At 32.0% G+C, this 14,238-nt stretch overlaps 2 pseudogenes; both read right to left on the bottom strand.

The window, feature by feature from the left end:
* Positions 1–1,146: 1,146 nt before the first annotated feature.
* On the bottom strand, positions 1,147–5,377 carry LOC128169816 (uncharacterized; annotated as a pseudogene).
* Positions 5,378–5,454: 77 nt separating this feature from the next.
* Positions 5,455–6,503, bottom strand: LOC128169817 (uncharacterized; annotated as a pseudogene).
* Positions 6,504–14,238: the final 7,735 nt, after the last annotated feature.

Raw genomic sequence — 14,238 nt, 5'->3', positions numbered from 1 at the left:
ATAATAATGGCCCGACCTGATGATATTGCGTCTGACTGTTTATATTTTATGTAATAAACAATGTACGAAAGTACTAGCGAAGAAAATATCAAATATGCCATTTAGACCTGACCGATGTTCCATACCCCTTTTTTACATATCGAAACCTGTATAAACAACAAAAATACACTATAGGGAAACGCAAAAAGATTATAACTGTGTATGAAGAACAAAGGGTGATTACCGTGGATATTTTCTCAAACATCTATCGTAGTTCGATAAACAGCTCAAACTTCACTATGGTACTTACAACCTCGTGCATAGCTATGCCGGTCTTGCATTACATTACAAAATAGTACGTTTTGACAAAATTGGAAAATGTAAACCTGTTCTGATCAATTTAGAAATCATAAAATCAATTCTAATATCCACAAATCAATTATAATATGACAAATTTGAAATAACGACACGTTCTGCGATATTTATGACTGATGGTGGATGTGTTCTTGAGAAACGACAGGTTTTGGTTTTTATCTTTGCAAATTCCCATGATCCTGGGCACTAATACCGTGCTTGGTGCTTGGGCCTTTACTCACGAATATGTATGATGCATATTTATATAGGTATAGGTATCTTACACATTCATGAGCAGAGAACAATGCATGCAAGCACGAGTGCATTACATCGGCATAAGAAAAATTCGATGATGTCCATACCAATTTTACTTGTACTCTAATCTTAGCAAGATTCGCCAAAATTGAAAAAACGTGTGTCAAAAAATTTCAGTCTCGACGCACTTAACCTCGCTGAGATTACCAAATACTTTTACTATATACTTTTACTCTATCAATGAATGTACATGTACGTCAAACCTGGACAGACCGCTTCTGCTGCCGTCGAGTCATCTTCCTCCATCTGTGATGAGAATTATTCAGCTGTAATATCAAAATATGTGATTGGCCTGCCCAAGAGAGCGTCAAAGTTCGCATTATGTGACTAGACCATCCTTTTTCTGAGCTTTAGCAACGTTTATTCGGAGTTCCGCAGTAATTTCTAAATCGTGAGTCATATACTTCCTTAAGTTATAAAGCACATGCTAATGTTGGTGTATGAATTTAATAAAAAAAAAAAACCATTGGGAATTCTTTTTGTGCCATCACATTTTGTTCAAATTTAGAATAAAAAACTTCAAACTTTGGGGTGCTAATTTCAGCAATATATTGATAAAATTTTGATATTGCTATGTACAAAAGCCAATGTTCAAACAGGTTTGAAAATGATTTGCAAATTAATTCCATCAAATTAAATAATTAATGCAGAAAATTGAAATTGTTCAACAAAATTATAATGCCATAAAAGGGAAATAATTCCTTTCAAAATATCAAATTGGTTCCCAGCAACACTCAGTGGCAATGTCTGCATTTCCAGGGATTTCCTCCGATGGTCTTGTATGCCTGAATGGAAATCCCTGCACAACTTCGATGGCAGGCATCGCAGCAATGCCAAAGGAGGCCTCCTCTCCCTTTCTTCCCACAAGTGGCACAAATGTCCTTAAAAAAAGAAACCATATTTTACTAATTTGGCACACTCTCATCTAAATCAGTATTTAAATCAAATCCTACGTTTTTCACCTATTAGATTTCTCTATTTTAATTATTTAATCTCTTCAATAACATGAGTACCTCCAAGAAAAGGCACTACAGATAGAAATTAAGATTGACATGCTCAGAATAAATTATTGATGATGACATAAGGTTTTATTTATAATAGAATTTCTACATACATGTCCGCTATATACATTTTATAAATATACCGAGTACACGACTAACATCAATAAAAAGGAGAACAACATTTTCTGATATGCCAATTAAACTCTGCCTTATTATATATTTTCATATGGAATAAGAAATCATTCTTTGAGGTGATAAATTAAGTCCGGAGCGTGGTCAAATCCAATAAAGCCAGAAGGGCTTTATGCTGGATTTGACCATGCTCCGACCAAATTAATCACCTCATAGTATTTAATATATTATTAATTATATTTCATCACCTCATAATAAAGAATGACACTTTATTACTTAGTTATATTATTATACCCCCGCAAACGAAGTTTAGGGGGGTATATTGGTTTCACCCTGTCCGTCTGTCTGTCCGTCCGTCTGTCCGTCTGTCTGTCCGTCCGTCTGTCCGTCTGTCTGTAGACGCAACTTTGTCCCCCCTATAGAATTTTTTATTACTGCATGGAACAGTTTGAAAATTTGTACATATGTTGAACACCATCTGAAGATGTGCACCTGCAATTTTTTTTAAGATCAGACAAGATTTAATGATTTTATGACAGTTTTCATTTTCCTTATTCTATATATTGTACACTAATGTTGAAAAGTAAGGGAGGTAATCCTTACAGATTTTATTAATTAATTAATAGAAAACACTCTAAAATATATTTATATAAATACATCCAGATGGAGTTTTTTGTCTTTATGTCTTAATTAATAAAAAAAAATTATTTGTTATAAGTATTCTATCAACTGACAATGCAAAGTTTTTGTTTGTCAATGATAAATTCTTAGGAGCTAATGAGAACATCAAAGACAAGTGTGGCTGAATTCATTTGTCCCAAGGGAGCCATTATCTGAGCCATGGTTCAGATGGAGCATGTGTTTAGGGGAAATTGATAATCTGTAAAATGGGTGATGGTTTTGGGGCTATTTTAAAACTGTTTCATGTAAACCAAAAGGTCTATCATTATAAGGAAATAAATAATATAATTATTAATAAAGAAGTTAAACTATTTTTAGAGGTTGTTTAAATTTATTTGTCAAGTAATTTGATGAAGTGACCCTATTGGGCATTAATTTAAATGAAATTCAAAATTACTGATATGATTGTAGTGTTTTGGCAATTTAAAATTGTTTGTAATATTAAATTTTCTTTTTTACATATTTTTACATAGTATGGTAATTATGGTAATGTTTTGGGAGTTTATTAAATTTAACAAGCTCATCAAAGAAAATCATATTCCTATGGGATCAATTTTCTGATATGGAGTTCAATTGTGCCATAGGAGAAAGTGAGGAAAATTTGAAACAACTAATTGCATCTGTCAAGACTCTTATTAGAAAGATATTGAAAGTTTTATCAACAGAAGAGCATTGCTTGGCTACCGGTATTTCTATTCACTGCAAAGGGAGGGGTTTTTGTCATTTTGTTGGTTTTTCTTTAAATCAATTAAATTAAAAAAATATATCATCAAATACTTACATTTGTAAATGTATTACTGTTATAGATATGTATTTACAGTGAAATTCTGACAATTTTGATTTTTCTTTGTTAACTATTTTTTTTTTTTTTTACAATTCTAGAATTATTTTTTTATGTGTTCCAAACCTTAATTATTATTCAATTCAATTATTTGTCCCATTTGAAATTAGCCTAGCGGGGGTATTAGTCCCATTAGGACAGTTCTAGTTTCCAATTTCTACACTTTAAAAAACATTTGTAAAGCACTATTATTATATGTAGCACATGCTATGTATTACTAGGCGGCGCAGCTAATACCATTTCCCGCCTATACTATTAGACATGCCCATTTTGTGTTGCTCATCTGTAATGAAATTATTGGGCTAAAGGCTTCAAAATTGATTTGTAATGTTAACACTGACAAAGACATTTGACAATGTAAATATTGTATAATTAGGCTTTTAGAATGTGTTTACATTAAATAGTGATCTCTCACATCAAATTGATCTAAACAAATCGATCTAAACATTCAATATGTTAGTGGAAAGATAAGCATATTTACAGTCCATCGGTACTCTCTGAACAGACTCCAGAGGAAGTCTGGGTGCGGTGGGGAGGGGGGGGGGGCTCATCTGCCTGAGGCCCTTCTAATGGGGTACCCATGTCCACTGTCATAATCCCCATCATTTCAATAAATGGTGCTGGTGGAAAATCATTGGAGATAGACTCATTTAGTGATGGTAGAGGTGGTGGTGGTAGAGGGAGGTCACCCATGTCGAAATAATCCTGTTCCGTCACCGGGGTATCTACTACAGAGAATTATTATATTCGTTAAATTTTCTTCAGAGTTTAACTATAGTGAAGATCAATAGTTCATGTTACTTCAATATTAAAGTATCACTACTAGATGTTGGTGTCTCTAATCATTTTGCATTGTTATCATTCCATTTAAAAAAATTGCCTTGATGATTTAATTTTGAGCCCAACTGTATATAATTATAATTTCAAATTATGTTACCATTGTCCTCAATCTCTGGGAAGGTTGTCTCCTTTACTCTAGTTTCTTCAACTTCATCATTTGATTCTATTACAAAAAAATGGATATCAATGATTTGTACACGCTTTGCTTTTAGTAAAAAAAAAATGTGCAATATCGAGGAGTTGTATGAAAAATCTCAAAATTATATTATATTCAATAAAATATAATTCCTCTGAAGGAGCTCATCATAAGAACAAATGCATGAAACTTCAATGTAAACACTTCTTATAAGATCATCATAAGGAAAATTGAGACTGCTCTATAATATGGTTTGTGTATCTCATTTAAATAACAAGCTGACCGTGATGTACTATATCACACAATAAAGCAAACAATGAATCTCTGTTAGGAATTACCTAAGGTAAGGCATAGAATGGTGTCTTTAGATAGAACGCCCATGGGGATTTTCCCCACCTTCCTCACTTTCCCCATAATCCTCCCCGATTTGTTAATCTCTGCCCAGGTGTGTTTTATAGGATTGTAATCACATCATGAACTGCAAGGTTCAATGCTGTGGCTGCTCTGGCCTTGTCCAGCAGGACAGAGTCCTCCAAACATCTGAGGATGTCTTTTTTTCTCCTAGAAAATTGAAATGTAATGTAAGAGAAGGTGGAAATGTTTGGATAATTTGGCAGATATAATCATTACTTTTAAAGTGTATTTCATATTTCTAGTTATATGACCTCTTAATATTTGAAGACATAAATTCACATGTTGGCACAACTCTCTAAGGTCTTTCAACATGCGATTTGCTGCTTGGGATGGTTGATGGTTTAAAGTTGTTTTTTTTTCATGGCAGGGCAGCAACACATCCTTGACATAGGCCCTGACTTCCTGCCAAAAATGCCCTTTGGCTGTAACCTCCAGCATCTAAATAAGAAAATACATGCATTAATTTTCTGTCTTTAAAATATTTTCTCATGTTCAGCTTTTAATGAGGCCGACTTTAATTTTCACTGCCTGTGTTTTTGCCTTATAAAAAAAATTGCAACTTATCTTCAGAAAAATACTGCTCGAAATAATCTTTAAAAAGTAAAAAAAATCAAGGTACTTTATACTTTTGTTCTTAGATTCTCTTTTACTTCTTCACATCTCTGAAAAGAAAAAAAAGTATTTAAAATCAATTTGCAAATTGATAGGAAAAAAGATATGTCACACAGCTTGATAAACTGATAAATAAAATTCACTTGATCTTACATTTCACAAATTTCGCAGTTGTGTGTCATCCCCACCACCTCTACGAACTTGAATTTTCACCCAGGGAAAATCTTCGCCAGGTTGTTCTTGGATATTGTGAACATGTTATCCTGGATTTCGATGAGATTGCTACAATAAATTGGTAATTTTAAACGGCAATGATGTCAGTAAAAGTTTAAACTATAAAAAAATTACGTCAATATATGTAACCTTAAAAATCAGACAATAATAAAAATGATAATAATGATGATAATAGTATAATATAAGCAAAAGAATAAAACTAATTAATGCACTAAACACCAGCAGTATTCTTATTCTATAAGAACGGGAAATGCAATTTAAAAAAAATAAAACGAAAGAAAAAACTTTAAGTAATACCTGGTAAACGATACCGATTGCACCATCCCTTCAAAATGTTCCATCAACTCCGCGCTTTCGTAAGTCTGAAATTATAGACCAATATCAATAGATATAACAGTGTGCTCAAAATTCAAATAACATTTGTCTTATGAAGATCTCTCCGCCCTCTCTCCGCCTTGACCCGGTAGAAACTACACCGGTCTCACCAATCTGAATTTGAAATCAAATATGAATATATTATGTACGTTTGTACATTCAAAAAGACATCGACGTACATTATTTATACACTTACACTTTTTACTTGGACCGGGCCAAGGCAGAGTCTCGTGCAGTTAGCCAACGAGGATACATCAGCCATAGTGAATGTCGGAGGAGAAAAGATATTTGTCCTCATTTTCTTCTCATCTTCTGTCAAGTCAAACAGGGTGTCCATAATCTACAAAAAAATATTCAAAACTACACAATATTCCTATAAGTCATATAGATATACATAGTGGGAGTGTGTATTTGTGTTTCTTTTGATATGTTTTTAATTTAAACTATAAGGACGTAAATTAAAAACAAAACCATAAAAAGCAACCTACGATTGAGTCAGCCTTAAATTCGATGCCGAAGGGTGGCACGTGGCATTTACGAGCCTATAATGCCTCCCCGGCTTCAGGGACTCGATAAGCGTTTTCTTGAACGTGGAAATGTTTTTGGTTGTTGTTTCCCCCCCGGGGGTAGGGTGGGGTCACAATTGGGGGATCAAGATTTACATAGGAATATATAGAGAAAATCTTTTAAAATCTTCTTCTCAAAAACTATTTGGCCAGAAAGACTCAAATTAAAATGGAAGCATCCTCAGGAAGTGTAGATTCAAGTTTGTTCAAATCATGGTCCCCGGGGGTAGGGTGGGGCCACAATTGGGGGATCAAGTTTTACATAGGAATATATAGAGAAAATCTTTAAAAATGTTCTTCTCAAAAACTATTATGCCAGAAAAACTCAAATTATAACGGAAGCATCCTCAAGAAGTGTTGATACAAGTTTGTTCAAATCATTGTTCCCGGGGGTAGGGTGAGGCCACAATTGGGGGATCAAGTTTTACAATCTTTAAAAATATTCTGGGAAAGTTTTCGGTCCAAAACTCAGTACTTTGTTTGAAAGCACAGGTTATAAGATTAGAGGTAGATTTAAGTTTGATGAAACCATGATTCCCTAGAGAATAGTGGGGCCACGAAATGGGGAGGGGGGGGTAATAGGAATAGAGAAAAATCTTCTTACAGGTACAACAACAAAAGGGGCTTGGTATTTACCAAAAAATAAGAGGTGGATAAAAATTGGCAGATTTTCATTTGTTTTAGCAGGATCTTCTGTACTCAGTTGTCAAGATATTTTGATACTGTAATGCTAATTTGATCAGATTTAAGGCAATTGTTGCTCAGGTGAGCGATGTGGCCCCTAGGCCTCTTGTTTGCAGTTTCTGCTTATTTTCTTCGCAGAGGATGAACATATTGAAATGAAATTTAGTATACAGGTTTATCATGATAATATCTAGGTCAAGTTTGATTTTGGGTATGATAGAGCAATTTTCGACAGAGTTATGGCCCTTGGACTTAGAAAAATTCAAGTTATTTGAAGTATACGTTATTTTCTTTGTGGATGTTTCCATAGGAGGAGGGCATAAGTGTTTCACAAACATCTCTTGTTTTACCTTCTGTCTTACTTGGTTCCTCCAATTTGTGAAGGAGTGGGAGGCAAATAGGAAGCATGTAATCAACATGCTACCATTTACCTCCCAACCACACTGCTCCAAGATGGATGAGAAGTTTCGATATTTGTAAAGACATGAAGAAAAAATTACTTTTTTTAGGTCACCTGAGTCACTCAGGTGACCTATTGCAATTGGTCTTCGTCCGTCGTCGTGCGTTGTGCGTCGTGCGTTAACAATTTTACATTTTTAACTTCTTCTTGAAAACTACCAGGCCAATCGTTACCATTTATGGTATTTATGGCCCCTGGGTCAGGGGTTCTGGCTCTAGGGTGGGGCCAATATGGCCATATAGTAAAAATGTATTAAATCTTAGAAAATCTTCTTCTCTACTCCCATATATATTTGTTAAAAACTAAATGCATGGTTATGACGTCCATGAAGCCCTCTACCTTAATTGTGAAATTCATGACCCCTTGGTCAGGGTTTCAGGCTCTAGGGTGGGGCCAATATGGCCCAATAGTAAAAATGTATTAAATCGTAGAAAATCTTCTTCTCTACTATCATATATATTTGTTAAGGTATCCCACTCCTCAATGTTCTTGTATCAAGAATTTCTTGAGAAGTATTCTATTGAAATCTGTAGAAAAAACAACTTAAATAATACAAAGATAATGGGAGGTCAGTGTTCATCCCTCTGAGTTATGGTCAATTAAATTTGACCTTTTTGCACCTAAAATGCGATTTCAGCCTGATTAGGATTTGTTGTCAGAATTTTTGATTAAGCAAACTCTTTTCTTAAAATGTTGTTTTTAATTATGTACAATGGTCACACTGAATAGAGGGATTACGAAAAAAAATTAGCATGAAGCTGCATAAATGTTTGTATGACCTTTTTGCACTTAAAATAGGCAATTTTTATAATAGTGAAATAAAAACATTTTGAATATCAAGAATTTTAGAAGATTAATCCAGTTTGCCTACATATGTATTCAGTATCATTTTGACATAATAAAACATGGGGGTCAGTGATTTCAAATTTTAGATACATGGCTTCAAAGGTAAAATTATTGCAAAATTTGGCTTAAAAAAATTCAGACATTTTCTATATATTTGCATGATTTTATGCTAAGCGTCTATCATTCTCTCAACATTTAGTTTAGAACAAGTCATAGAGAACCTATAGAACATGTCACAAACCTATCAAATGTTAAAAATGAGAATAATGAATAAAGTATAAGAAAAAGAAAAGTATATTGAAAATTAATAAAATTGCTTGTTTCTGTCATTTTCGACTAAAAAACCTTCCGCACGAGAAAATAGTTCCCCCCAAAACTTGTTCGTTTCTTGAATTCAAATGGATTTTCTTTACGAATGTTGTGTAATTATGAAATGATGATCTTCTTGTGAGGTTTAAATTAATAAAATCATATTCATTTAAAATATAATGAACATCTGCGCAATGAAATCAAAACATGAGGAGTGATATACCTTAAAAACTAAATGCATGATAATGATGTCCATGAAGCCCTCAACCTAAATTGTGAAATTCATGACCCCTTTGTTAGGTGTTCATGCTCTAGGGTGGGGCCAATATGGCCATATAGTAAAAATGTATTAAATCTTAGAAAATCTTCTTCTCTACTCTCATATATATTTGTTAAATACTAAATGTATGATTATGATGTACATGAAGCCCTCTACCTAAATTGTGAAATTCATGACCCCTGGGTCAGGGGTTCAGGCTCTAGGGTGGGGCCAATATGGCCAAATAGTAAAAATATATTAAATCTTAGAAAATCTTCTTTTCTACTCCCATATATATTTGTTAAAAACTAAATGCATGTTTATGATGTCCATGAAGCCCTCTACCTTAATTGTGAAATTCACGACCCCTCGGTCAGGGGTTCAGGCTCTAGGGTGGGGCCGATATGGCCAAATAGTAAAAATGTATTAAATCTTAGAAAATCTTCTTCTCTACTCCTATATATATTTGTTAAAAACTAAATGCATGATTATGATGTCCATGAGGCTCTCTACTAAAATTGTGAAATTCATGACCCCTCTGTTAGGTGTTCATGCTCTAGGGTGGGGCCAATATGGCCATATAGTAAAAATGATTTAAATCTTAAAAAATCTTCTCTACTCCCACACATGTGGGCAAAAAACTGAATACATGGTTATGATATCCACAATCTCCTTTACCTAAATTGTGAAATTCATGGCCCCTGGGTCAGGGGTTCAGGACATGAAGGGGGGGGGGGCAATATGGCAATAAAGTGTTAATGCATATAATGTTTAAAAATCTTCTTCTCTATTCTCACACATCTGTATAAAAAAAACCGACTTATAATTATGTTTACCAGGAAGTCCTCTACTGAAATTTTAATTTTCATGTCCCCTGGGGTATGGGTTTTGACTCTAGGGCAGGGCCAAAATGGATGTATAGATGTTAATGCATATAACGTTAAAAATGATCTTCTTTACTCCCACAAACCTGAAAGGAAAACTAAATTCATTATTTTGTAGACCAGATCTTTTAGTTTTTCACCAAAATTATAGGTTTCACAGTTCTTTTTGAATTGAATGTGGTTGTCATTACAAATTTATAATTTTTCTACTCCAGTATGAAACCTAATTAATTAGATGCATATATGAGACTCCATGACAAGTTTGTGTATTGGATATATGCTACTCAGGTGACCGTTAAGGCCAATTGGCCTCTTGTTTTGAGTTATATCTGGACTTATCCTTTATACATCAAACCAGATAAATATAATAAGTGGGCATATTTTTAAAATTTATGAGATTCTTAAAAAAATTACAGAAAACTTCAAAATTGTTGTAAATTATGTTTCAAAATTGTCAAAAAACAAAAAAATCGCCCCCCCCCGTAATTAGAACTCTCCCTCAAAGAAATAAACGACCCCCATCAGATATGGTTTTGATTTGGCTTTAATTATACTCTACACATGTGGCTTTCCTCTCTTTTGCTTTTGGTTAGACTAGATTGAATACATGTATAGCTTTTTTCTTTGCATTTGATTAATTACTCATGTGGGTGCTATCATCATCAGTGGAGTCACTTTGTTATGTATAGAATAATCTGTTAGCTATAGCTTCTTCCTAAGAATATAAAGAGGGTTTGATGGTTTTGAACATTTTTATGGCGTCGAGCGAAGCTCGAAAGCCATTTAGGGATCGTACGTCCGGAAGTTTGCAAATTTTTAAGGAGCCAAACAACTCAAATGAGTGCAAAGTTTTCTTATGTGTTTGAAGAAAAACAGATGACATACTTCAACTTCGAGCAGAACTGTACGTCAACAAAACGAGTTGGCAGATACGAAATGGTTGATGTCTTTGAAAATGTTCATATGTTATTGTAGACAATATGCTTGGTTTCAGCAGTTCAGCGGACGAATACACTTGCACGAAGACATGCGATAGTTACGCCTACATACTCAATTTGGTTATGAAAAATACCAGCCTGCAAAACAGATTATTTTGTATCCATATCGAATATTGACAGTGCACAAAAGTTTAATCTTTTAGAAACAAAACTTCCTACATTAACTGATAAGTATATCTACAACCAAAAGTTATTTTAAACCAACTAGTGAACTACTGTCACTTTGTAAACAACGTGAATGGGTGCTTTCTTTCATCTTTCCCTGATCTTTTCGGCCCGTGTCATTTTGATCCATGTGAATTTTAAACCAAATTGATAATAAGAGACAGTGTGTTTATTAGCAGTATACAAATTACAATATATAGAAATAAACACAATCATAATTTAAATATTTAATTCTATATGAATAGAGAGAAAAATATCTAAAAAAAAAAATTTTACTCCTAAGATATTTCTATAAAGATTTTTATTCAACATTCAAATTTTTTTAAGAATTAGGTGAGTCAATTTGTAATGAATTGTATTTTAATAAGTTATGTGATAAAAACATAATTTTTTTTTATTTTTGAAAGTTGACTTATGTATTTGTCTTTATGTATTTGTTTTTAAAAAGTAAGTATAATTGATACTAATTTCTAAATGATTGATCAATAACCAAATCAGATTGATTTTTGAAAATATAAAAAAAAATCATACTTAATTTTATATTTCTATTATTTTAGTTGACTGCGTAAAATATATATTAAATTCCATTTTTGTTAAATTGACCGCCCAACTCAATTTTTATAAAATTAATCTCCAACAAACAACAAGAAAAGTTGGTCTCATGTTAAGTACACACATTACTAAGAGTTACAAAATCATACTTTGTTTACAGGATTTTTTTTAATCTACAGTACCTAAGTGTGACTTTTTTATTAAAAGTCCAAAGTGCATAATACTTACTCTTTTTCATGTTTTGTAAACTATGAATTATTTACAATTGAATTTTTGTATTGTATGTACATTATTTTGTAGTTGAATTTTATGTATTTTTTCTTTTCCATTTAAAATATTTCTGTTTTGATCAGTTATACAAAATGTAAAAGCTTTTCTAGTAAGAAATTTAATTGCAAATAACTACCACATGTAAAGTGCTACAATTCAATGGTTTTGATTCCAATTAAATGGCTGAATTTTTTTTATTAGAAAGTGTTAATTCTTATCATTATACTTTTGTTTTTTTTATTGCATTTCTTATTATATAATGCCTTTTTCGTATTATTTTCATGTGCTAGTCAAGATATTGCGTATTTCCTAGTCAATTTGTTTGTTTTAAAATCAACAATTTTTTCAAACTATAAATGTACCAAATTGCATTTTATCTTTTCTCTCAAATGCATTAATGTTAACATTTTGTTATTTGTATTGTTTTTTTTTTTTTTTTTTTTTTTTTTTTTTTTTTTTTATAATTTATTTCTTTTTCAAAGAAACAGACATGCAAAACAGACATTCAATCATACACACACACATACACACTTATGAATAAACACTGAAATTTATTATTTTGTGGTTACTTGCTTATATGGTAAAAAATTAAGTATAGAAAAAAAATATTCATGATACAGTGTAATAAAAATAAATCAGATATCAGCAGCCAAGATATCTTTCCAACTATCCCATAAGTTTTCAAAATATTGTAGTTTACCAGTTTGTATTGCAGCATATCTTTCAATATTGTATTTTAGTTTTAAGTGATAAAGGAAACCAATCAGACATGGTGTCTTATTTGACATAAGACAACAAAAAATATATTGTTTCATATACAGAATTACAAAATTAATTACTTTGTTATGAAATGACAATGGAAGTTGGCCAAGTATAATATTAAACATATTAAATCCAATTCTTTCAGAGGTCTTTCTATAAATGTATAAACTAAGTTCACTCCACAGGGTATGTATTTTCTCACAGGAAATAAAAACATGTATTATTGTTTCCACATTGTTTTTACAAAACCCACATGTGTCAGTATTTTTAATCTTGATTTTTTTAAGGTAGTATCCAACTGGAAGAATTTTGTGTAAAATTCTAAATTGAAGCCATTGTACAGAAGAATCTTTGGTAGTTTTAAAACAAATCTTAAAAATATCATATACAGTAAGATCTTCAACATTATAATCAACCAGATCTGTTTTCCATCTGGTTACAGCAATTGGAACAACCACATTTTCGTTCAAAACATTGTAGATAATTTTTGTACACTTTTCATGGAGTATGATTGTTTGGAAAAAAAATGGTATACATGGATTAGGATTTCTTTGAACAGAAGTCCTGTCAATGTTAGACATTTTAAAAAACTTAAAAATTGCTGATTTAACACTGTTGTATTGCATTATACATATATTCTTGAGATTGTATTTACATTTAAATTCTTCATAACTTAAAAAATTACAATTTTCATCATAAAAATCTTGTATGACCTTTACACCATTCTTGTACCAGGTTTTTATGAAAACATATTTATTTGCTATGAGTATTTTTGAATTGTACCACACCGGAGAATTTAAAAGATTATCTTTTGCCTTTGGGTGATCAATATAGGTAATAATAAAACATAACCATGAATTTAACACATCTTTCCAAAAATCATTGTTTACCTTGTGTAAACATTCAATTACAAAACTATCACCAAAATCAAACAAATTCTGTAAAAACTCATTTCCATAAATGGTAAATAAAAAATCCATCCATGGTTTGTGTGATTTTGTAAGCCTTTGTATCCATGAACATTTGAGAGATATTATAAAATTGTTAATGTCAACCATTTTCAACCCTCCTGATGAATAGTCCTGTGTAATGACTGACCTCTTAACTTTATCAATCTTAGATTTCCACAGAAATTCAAACAAAATTTTATTAAGGTATGAAATTGTTTCTTTCTTTGGATTTGGTAGTGAAATGAATAAATGATTTAGTTTCGGTATGAGCAAACTTTTAATAACAGTAATTCTACCAATGGGAGTAAGAATTCGTCGTTTCCATTGCTCTACCATAGCTATAATTTTTGGAATTTGTAAATTATAATTCATATCGACAATATTATGAAGATTTACTGAGAACTGAATTCCTAAAAGGTTGAATGTTGTTGACCCCCAATCCAATTTCCATCTTGTGTGATGATAAACCTGATCTGAAAATTTTTTTGATCCAATCCAAATAATCTTTGTCTTAGATGTATTTATTTTAAGACCAGAAAAACTCGAAAAAAATTCTATGGTTTCAAGAGCTGCAAAAAGTGATTTTGGTGAACCATCAAGGACTAGTGAAGTGTCATCT

Source organism: Crassostrea angulata, unplaced genomic scaffold (assembly GCF_025612915.1).
Source record: "Crassostrea angulata isolate pt1a10 unplaced genomic scaffold, ASM2561291v2 HiC_scaffold_225, whole genome shotgun sequence".
Lineage (NCBI taxonomy): Eukaryota > Metazoa > Mollusca > Bivalvia > Ostreida > Ostreidae > Magallana > Magallana angulata.
The sequence above is the reverse complement of the archived record's forward strand: the minus strand, read 5'-3'. Positions and strand labels throughout refer to the sequence as shown.